General features: G+C 43.5%; 1 protein-coding gene across 7 annotated transcripts in view; it reads left to right on the top strand.

The window, feature by feature from the left end:
• Nucleotides 1-5,457: 5,457 nt before the first annotated feature.
• The window catches only part of LOC122563074 (nuclear transcription factor Y subunit alpha-like), a 68,044-nt gene continuing 63,582 nt past the window's right edge, over nt 5,458-9,919 (top strand). For 4 of the 7 annotated variants that reach the window (XR_006315479.1, XM_043716452.1, XM_043716456.1 and 1 more), the window contains exon 1: nt 5,458-5,576. The gene's annotated coding sequence lies outside the window, so the exon portion shown is untranslated. Of the gene's footprint in view, nt 5,577-5,646; nt 5,665-5,685; nt 6,295-9,919 lie in introns of those variants that run through there. The other 3 variants (XM_043716455.1, XM_043716454.1, XM_043716453.1) reach the window with 3 other exon arrangements.

Raw genomic sequence — 9,919 nt, 5'->3', positions numbered from 1 at the left:
GATCTGCCTGTGTTGCTCGCGGGATGGGGCTTTTCATTGTGTCTCGGTGCATGTGACAGTAAATTCAATTCAATTCAATTCAATTCAATTCAGATGCTGGGGATCTGAAATGAAAACATAAAGTGCCTCTGAAACACAGTCAGTCTGGCGGAGTCTGTGCGGAGAGAAGCAGAGTTGATGTTTCAAGTCCAGTTTGACTTTTGGTTCCGAAATGTTGATTCTGTTTCTCCCTTCACCGGTGCTGCCGGACCTACTGGGTTTTTCTGACACTTTGTTTTATTTAATGTCTTGAGTCACGCGCTGATTTTTTTTTCCCCATTTTCTTTTTGTATTTTCATCACCATTCTATGCTTTGGTGACATCACCTGCTGAGGGCAGCTTCTACGTATCCATTGATATTAGTTCACTACCACATCATCACTTCTAATGCTAGGATTCTGGTAGTAAATCCTGGCCTCACCAGTGGAAAAAACAAATAAAAATTGGGTTTATTTAGAAATTGATGCTCAGTTTATTTAAGATCATAGAACATTTATATTTTTCAGAACTTTTAAATGATGCACTGGAGAGAATCTGTCTATTGCATCTGCTTATGTTTAATTTCTTTTCCATGTTGTACACTTGTGCAAGAGGTTCTCCCAGCTGAAAGCAGATGTCAGCTCATGAGTAAGATGATCAGATCTGTTCAGCACATCATGTTATACTGAATCCAGTATGGGGAACAGCCCAGCATTTCCTGTTTGGTCAAAATATTTTTAGGGATGTTCATGTATAATTTCGTTTGCGCTACTGAATCACATGACATGTACATGATTTTTACGTTAATGCTGTTTTATTAACAATCAAGGTATCCAAGTGTATTACTTTTATCTGGTAACTTGCTTATTTCTGTGCAGAAAAAGCAATAGTATACACATGCATATTTTTGTAGTTACTTGGCAATGTCTAAATTAATGTGAATGCATCAGTAACTTATTGGGCTTATTAACTGTCCTGACTGTCCTGAGGAGAGTCTCATTCCTGATGAAGGGCTTTTGCCTGAAACATCAACTCTCCTGCTCCGCGGATGGTGTGCTTTTCCAGCACCACACTCCCGACTTTAATCTCCAGCATTTTCAGTCTTCACTTTTGCCCAGTCCTGAAAACAGTACTTATTCTCTGACTACTTGCAACTTGGCAGAATGTTGGAGCTCGGTGACCAGTGGCGTTCCGCCGAGATCTGTTCTGTGACCTCTGCTCTTTGTGATTTTAATAAATAACTTGGATGAGGAAGTAGAAGGGTGGATTCGTAGGTTTGCCTATGACATGAAGGTTGGTGGAGCTATGAATCATAGGGAGGGCTGTTGTAGGTTTCAACAGGACATTGACAGGATGCAGAACTGGGCTGATAAGTTACAAATGGGGTTCAACCTGCAAAAGTGTGAATTGATGCATTTTGAAAGGCCAAATTTGAATGCAGAATACAGTGTTAAAGGCAGGGTTCTTGGCAGTGTGGAGGAACAGAGGGATCTTGGGGTCCACATGGATAGATCCCTCAAAGTTGCCACCCAAGTTGATAGGGTTGTTAAGAAGGCGTATGGTGTGTTAGCTTTCATTAGCAGGGAGATTGAGTTTTAAGAGTGGTGAGGTTATGCTGCAGCTTGATGGACCCCTGGTTAGACCATACTTGGAATATTGTGTTCAGTTCTGGTTGCCTCATTTTGGAAGGATGTGAAAGCTTTAGAGGGTACAGAGGAGATTTACCAGGATACTGCCTGGACTGGTGGGCATGTCATATGAGAAAAGGTTGAGGGAGCTAAGGCTTTTCTCATGGTGTGAAGAAGGGTGAGAAGTGACTTAATAGAGATGATGAGAGGCACAGAGAGAGTGAATATTAAGAGACTTTTTTTTCCCATGGCAGAAATGGTTATCACGAGGGGATATAATTTAAAGATGATTGGAGGAAGGTTTGGGGAGCTGTCAGAGGTTAGTTCTTGATACAGAGTGGTGGGTGTGTGAAATACACTTCCAGTGGTGGTAGGAGAGTCAGATACATTAGGGACATTTAAGTGACTCTTGGATAGGCACATAGACAATAGTAAAATGAAGGGTATGTAGGTTAGTTTGATCTTATTGTAGGATAAAAGGTTGGCACAACATCAAGGGCTGAAGGGCCTGTACTGTGCTGTACTGTTCTCTTTGTTCTATCCTTCTGAAAGGAAGGAGACCAGAACTGCATGTAGTATTCCAAAAGTGGCCTAACCAACATCCTGTTCAGGCGCAAAATGACCGCCCAACTCCTATACTCAATACTCCGACCAATAAAGGAAAGAATACCAAACACCTTCTTCACTATCTTATCTATCTGTGACTCTATCTTCAAGGAGCGATGAACCTGCACTCCAAGGTCTCTTTGTTCAGCAACACTCCTCAGGACCTTACCAGTAAGTGCATAAATTCTGCTCTGATTTGCTTTCCCAAAATGCAGCACCTCACATTTATCTAAATTAAACTCCATCTACCGCTCCTTGTGCCATTGGTCCATCTGATCAAGATCCCCTTGTAATCTGAGGTAACCTTCTTCGCTGTCCACTACATTTCCAATATTCCACCCCCCCCCCCCCCCCATGTTCCATCCAAATCATTTATGTAAGTGATGAAAAGTAGTGGACCCAGCACCGATCTTTGTGGCACTCCACTGGTCACAGGCCTCCAGTCTGAAAAACAACCCTCCACCACCTCCCTCTGACTTCTACTTTTGAGCCAGTTCTGCATCCAAATGGCGAGTTCTCCCTATATTCCATGAGAGATAACCTTGCTAACCAGTCTCCCATGGGGAACCTTGTCGAACACCTTACTGAAGTCCATATTGATCATGTCCACTGCTCTGCCCTCATCAATCCTCTGTTACTATTTCAAAAAAAATCAAGTTTGTGAGACATGATTTCCCACGCACAAAGCCACGCTGACTATCTGTAATCTGTCCTTGCCTTTCCAAATATGTGTAAATCCTGTCCCTCAGGACTCCCTCCAACAACTTGCCCACCACCGACATCATGCTCGCTGGTCTATAGATCCTAGGCTTCTCCTTACCACCTTTCTTAAATAATAATATCATGCTAGCCAACCTCCAGTCTTCCAGCACCTCACCTGTGACTACTGATGATGCAAATATCTCAGCACAGGCCCAGCAATCAGCTTCCACTTTTCTGCCTGCCTCCCTTTTAGAATAAAATAGTTACAATTGCTATTTTCCAATGTAGAAGACCCTTGCCTGAATATAATGAGTTTTAGAAAATTAAAACAAATGCATAAACAATCTGACCAGCTACATTTAATGAAAGCAAAATACCCAGGATGCTAGAAATCTTAAACACAGAATGCTGCAGACAATTAGGTCTGGCAGCATCTGTACTGAGAGAAATAGTTAATGTTACAGACCAGCACTTCACTTGCTACATCTTTTAAGACTCAAAAGCAGAGAGTACTGGAGAAACTTAGGAGGTCTGGCTACAGGGAGAAAAACAGAGTTAAGGTTTTGAGTCCAATGACTGTTCAAGTTCATTCTGAAGAATAATAGAATCCCTACAATGCAGATCCAGACCATTGAACCCATCAGGTCTGCACTGACTGTCTGAAGAGCATCCCACCCAGAACCATCCCCCCACATTATCCCTGCATTTCCCATGGCTAATCCACCTATAGCCTACACATTTTTGGACTGTGGAGGAAAACTGAACACCTGCAGGAAACCCACACAGACATGGGGAAAACGTACAAACTCCACACAGTCACCCAAGGCTGGAATCAAACCTTGGCACTGAGGGATGCCACTATGGGATTTGAACTCATATTGTGAGAAACAGAACTCACTCACAAGTCAATCAGCCTGAGACAAAGCCTTGGAAACAAGAACAATTTAGTACAGTCTTGCAAGTACCGGATGCTTCTGTAATCAAACAGAAATGCGCGCGAAAACAGAGCCTGTTAGTATTCTTATTTAGTTTACAAGTTGCGGAATCATGCCTCCCTTTTCCCATCCTATCATAAGCCGATTACCTCACTTGTTAGTTATTTTCTTATCTGGCCATCCTGCTGTCCTCGTCTGCATGCTTTGTTCCTTGTTTGTTACAGCTTGTTCTTTTATCCAGTTTCTCTTATCATACTATAAGCTTTATTGTGAAATGCCCCTGCTGTTTCTTTTGTGGTCAGCTACAACACTTTAAAGTTATTCCCTAGCTTAAAACTATTTTCTTTAAAAGACCCTCTATATTCATTAAAGTCTTAGCCTTAAGTATGCTACATGCTACAAGAATTCCACGACCGTTTGTATAATGTTCCCCTTCCCTTCCCTTCCCCCGACTACACCCCTCACCCATCTGCAAAAACAACATTTCTAATCTCCCACAATATCACTTAGGTATTAGCTCAGAGTCTCTGCATTTCTAACCCATGGTCATTATTATTGTACCAACATCACCCAGAATCACTGTACCCAAAATGTGAACTTTGATTTTCTCTCCACAGATGTTGCCAGACCTGCTGAGTTTTTTCCAGCAACTTTCTGGGTTTGTGTCACATTTACAGTATCTGCAATTATTTATTTGACTTCACTCCTTTTAAGAACCTAACAAAATCCATGTGTACTTGGATACTTGTCAATTTATTAAGTACTGCTTCCCTTTAATGGTAAGTTTTGTAAGTTTCGTCCTCAATTTAAATTCCTGATTCACATTTATTTTCAAGATTTGGAGCAGTTTAGGGAAGGCGATAGGCCAGTGTATTATCACTAGACTATGAATCCAGAGATCCAGGTAACCTTGGTTCAAATCCCATCATGACAAGCTGTGAAGTTTGAATTCGATAAAAAAATCCGGAATCACGAGACTAACGATGAGGGTGAAACCAATACCAACAGTTGGAAAAACTCATCCACTAATATCTTTTTAGGGAAGGAAACTGCTATCCTCACTTTGTGTAGCCTACATGTGACTCCAGACCTCAGCAATGTAGATGACTCTTAACTGCCCCCTCAGCAATTGGGAATGGGCAATAAATGCTGGCCCAGCCAGAGACACCAACAAATCTTCACAACCTACCATTCAACAGATGGGGCTTGTCACAAGACACTTTCGAGTGACTTACAGTCTTTCCCATTCCTTTGTTCAAAAGGTATCTGCGGTGGATCTTGCTCGGGTAATTAATTAACAAATATGGCAACTTCAAAACAAAAAAAAGCAGGCTACCAGCCAGAAGCCTACATGAACGAGCGAAAGAAGAAAAAACATTCCATTACCAAGATGGCGGCAGCACTTCACTGGAGTCACATGCCCCTGCGGCGCCAGGGCCCACGTGAGCCAAAGGCACCACGTGATTCATGCCAGATTTCCCTGAGGAGGGGGACGTGAATGCCGCGCAGGTGCAGTGGTGCGGCTCCCCGCCCCCTCATCGGCGGCCGGACAGCGCATGCGCAGCAAGCGGTTTCGCGAAGGAGAAGGCCGCTCGCAGTTGGTCGCCATCTTGTGCTGCTGTGTTCCTATTCGCCGCCGGGGCATTGTGTTTAATACCGGAGCCAATCAGAGGGGCAAAAGCGCGGGGTAAGTCCGGCAAATTGCTGCCAACAGGCTGCGAGCTGGAGTTGGACAGGAAAATGGGAGTGAGAAGAGGCAGTGATACGGCGTGGGGGTAGCTTCTTATCACACAACTCTCCCACCCCCAATCCCCGCTTTCCCACCGCCTTCGGGATTGGACAGAACCAAAAAGCGAATACATTCAAGAGGGGAAAAAAAATCTCCAAGCGGGAAAAGGGGATTGGCGGGAAGCGAGCACGGATGTTTAACTTTTTTTCCATTTCTCTTTTATTTTTAAATTTCGTTCTCCTGCTGCTGCCGTCTTTCTTTGCTTAACCCCTCTCTCACTTTTCGGTCCGCTTTGCCGCTCGCCCTTCTCGGTCCGCGTTCTCTTCCCCCCCCCCCCCTTGTAGAGGGGGTAAAATGGCGGCCGCGTGGGGTCGGGGTAGGGAAATATCTCTCTATCTCCGCCGCCCCGATCGCTTTTTGGGCAGTCTGCCTGCGGTGGTTGTTGGTTGGTGCTCCAGGATGAGGGTCAATGTGGATTCCTCCCGACGTGGCTAACGACATTTTTCTAAAAAAAAGGAATCCGGGTGGTGTGCGCACGATCTTGTGAAATGGTGGGCGAGACTTTGGGGTCTAGGAATGCACGTTGTAAAGCTGTTGCTGCAAAGCTCTCACTCCGCAGGTTATCTCTGCGCTACTGACTGGATACACCCTGGGTATTGATCCCAGGTGGAAGCAGGTTCTGTTCCACCTTTTACTTTCACCACTCCTTGCTCTAGGCCGTTTTTTCAATCCACTTGGCCGCCTGTATCCTGGTCTGGGACCTCTTCTGCATGTGAGGAGAGCAAGCTATAACGCCTCGCAAATGTAGACAGTTATCTTCGAAGATGTTACTCTTTTTTTTGTGAAACGTCAGAGAGTCTAGTCACCGAACATGGCGAAACTTAATCTGTTGATAATTGGGAAACTTCCAGCAAAAATTGCATGTTGGTCTAATCTTTTTAAGACAGGTCTAGTCGTTCTTAGACAATGTATTAAACTTGTGAAATTAATGTTTATTCACTGAAGGAAGTTGTCAATTGTGTAGAACGTGTTTTCAGGTGTGAAAATTTTGTCTTAACGTGCTGTATTTAAATTGTGATACGGCTGGGTTTGTAACTGTGGCTGGATAGGTGACTGGTTCCACTCATGATTGGTTTAAATGTTATCAATCTGGCATTTAATTTAAATTCCTAGTCTTTGCCCAGTAGTTTGCTTTTAATAGATTCACTTACCTGTTCTTCAATTTTAGAATTAACTGATTAATGTATGTGATGTAACTTAAAAAGTTATCTTCCAATCTTGTTTGAAAGTTTTCACCACTAGTTCTGATTTCTGAAGACTTAAAGTTGGGAATCAATATGGATTTTAACTCTGTCAGTGACAGCCAATTGAGAGATTATAGTGAGGGTGTTAAACTCTCTACTGAATGAGATCAAACTTTTAGATTAGATTAAGATTAGATTAGATTACTTACAGTGTGGAAACAGGCCCTTCGGCCCAACAAGTCCACACCGACCGGCCGAAGCGCAACCCACCTACACCCCTTTAACCTAACACTACGGGGAATTTAGCATGGCCAATTCACCTGACCCGCCCACGGTGGCACAGTGGTTAGCACTGCTGCCTCACAGCACCAGAGACCCGGGTTCAATTCCCGCCTCAGGCGACTGACTGTGTGGAGTTTGCACGTTCTCCCCGTGTCTGCGTGGGTTTCCTCCGGGTGCTCCGGTTTCCTCCCACATCACAAAGATGTGCAGGGTCAGGTGAATTGGCCACACTAAATTGCCCGTAGTGCTAGGTAAGGGGTAAATGTAGGGGTATGGGTGGGTTTCGCTTCGGCGGGTCGGTGTGGACTTGTTGGGCCGAAGGGCCTGTTTCCACACTGTAACCTAATCTAATCTAAACTTTATCTCATCTATTATATTTGCTAAAACTGGAAAACTTGAAATTATGGATAATTACCACTTCAAATTTGGGCACGTTACAGAATGTACTTCAAGTTGTACAATGGTTGTTGGTAATGGAGATAATCATTTTAGTATATTGAGGTTTCAAATTAGGATTAACAAGACTGGTCTGTCTGCCAGTGATTTTGAAGGATGTTATTGTTTTAAAGTGATTTAGATACTACAAAACTCAATTCTTGTATTCAAACTCGGTGAAAAGTGGGTTCTGTGAATGTAGAAATTGAAGCTGTCATCCTGCTCCACTCATTTTCATTGGTGCCAAAAATAGATTGATCTTAACCCTTATGGATTCCCTACCTACTTGAGTTGGATTGGTATAAGCACTTTGCTTCCAAACCATGTGAGCATATGCTTTCCCAGTATAGCTTATCATGATATGCTTAAAATTTAAATAAATTTATTTGGATTAATATCTACATCTATATGCACTTGTTACTTTTCTGTAATTATCAAACAGATTTTCTATGTGAATTATTTTTTTTCAGGATCCATCTTTGGGAAGGCCACTATAACCTCTAAGCTTGGTTTTCCTTAGGACGGTGTTGAGTCATTTTAATGAAACTACTGATTTTAATTGAGATTTCCATAATTCTATAGGCAGCTTTTCAGCAACAGTGAAGGGATGGTGATCATGTATCCAAGTGACAGTGGAGTATTTCTTGATCTTGGTTTTCTCTGCACCTGTTGTCCTGGTCTTAGATGGTTTGGGATTATTTGCATGAAATGTGCTAATGAAGAAGCTGCCGTGACTTGCCATGTTGCATTTTATACATATTAAATGCTGCAGCCATGACATAATGTCTGGAATGGACTGCTTGTCCTGGATAATGTCGAGCATGTGGTGCTAGAAAAGCACAGCAGGTCAGGCAGCATCTGAGGAGCAAGCGAATCAACGTTTCTGGCAAAAGCCCTTCATCAGGAATGAGCACTCTTGACTCTAACTTCCAGCATCTGCAGTCCTCCCTTTCGCCTATTCTCCTGATCTTCAGATGCTGACTGACCCTGCTGTGCTTTTCCAGCACCACACTCTCAACTTTGATCTGCAGTCTTCACTTTTGCCTGCTTGTCCTGGATAGTGTTGCCTCTAGCCAAACAAGCAAAGGATTTAAGAGGTGATCTTTCCCCACTGTGCCATAGCTGCAGCTGTTTAGGACTTTAGTGCTTCCCTTGGCACAGAAACAGACCCTTTGGTCCAACTCATCCACATTGACCAGACATCCCAATCTGACCTAGTCCCTTTTTGTCACATTTGGCCTGTGCTCCCCCTCAATACTTCCTATTCATATACCCATCCAGGTGCCCTAAAGTGTTCTAATTCCATCACTTCCTCTGGCTGGTCATTCCATACACACACCACCCTTTATGTGGGGGGGGAAAAAATTACCCCCTCAGTTGCTTTTTAAATCTTTCCCTTTTCATGTTCAACCTATGCCCTTTATTTTTGGAATGCCCCACCTGAGGAAAAGACTAGACTATTCAAAATATCCATGCCCCTCATGATCTTAAATCTCTAAGGTCTCCACTCTAGGGGGAAAATGTCCCAACCTATTCTGCATCTCCTTATAGCTGAAGTAAGTCCCAGTACTATCTTTTGAGAGTCTTTCCTGAACCCTAAAGTTTAACAATGCGCTTCCTATGGAAGGGTGACTAGAATTGTATGCAGTGTTCCAAAAGCGGTCTCACCAATGTCCTGCACAGCCAGAGCACTGCATTCCAACTTTTTTTTTTACTCCGTGCATGACCAATAAAGGCAAGTGTGCCAAACACCACCTTCAACCTGCAACTGGGTGACATGGTGACTCTGTGGTTAGCACTGCTGCCTCGTAATGCTAGCAATCTGGTTTGATTCCAACCTTGGATTGGAGTTTGCACATTCTCCTTATGTCTGTGGGTTTCCAGAGGGTGCTCCAGTTTCCTCCCACAGTCCAAAGATGTGCAAGTTAGATGGATTAGCCGTCATCACCCTGTCTCCTACCTTCAAACCAATATTTTTATCCACTTGGCTGGCTTCCCCCTAGATTCTATACAATCTAACCTTACCAGCTAGTCTACCATGTGGGACAGGGCCGAACGCTTTGAAGTTCATAACCGACAATACTTGTGCCTCTGCTTTCATGAATTTTCTTTGTTGTCTCATCAATAAACTTAATCAAGTTAGAGACCGTTTCCCATGTGCAGCCATGCTTATCCCTCAATCGTTCTTGCCTTTCCAAATGCATGTAAATCCTATCCCTCAGAATCCCCTCCAACAACTTAACCACCACTGAGGCTCACCGGTCTGTAGTTCCTTGGCTTTTCCTTCCAGCCTTTCTTACATAGTCCTGGACCTTTTTGGACTGTACTAGTCTGCAACAC

Source organism: Chiloscyllium plagiosum, chromosome 26 (genome assembly GCF_004010195.1).
Source record: "Chiloscyllium plagiosum isolate BGI_BamShark_2017 chromosome 26, ASM401019v2, whole genome shotgun sequence".
NCBI classification, from domain to species: domain Eukaryota; kingdom Metazoa; phylum Chordata; class Chondrichthyes; order Orectolobiformes; family Hemiscylliidae; genus Chiloscyllium; species Chiloscyllium plagiosum.
The sequence above is the reverse complement of the archived record's forward strand: the minus strand, read 5'-3'. Positions and strand labels throughout refer to the sequence as shown.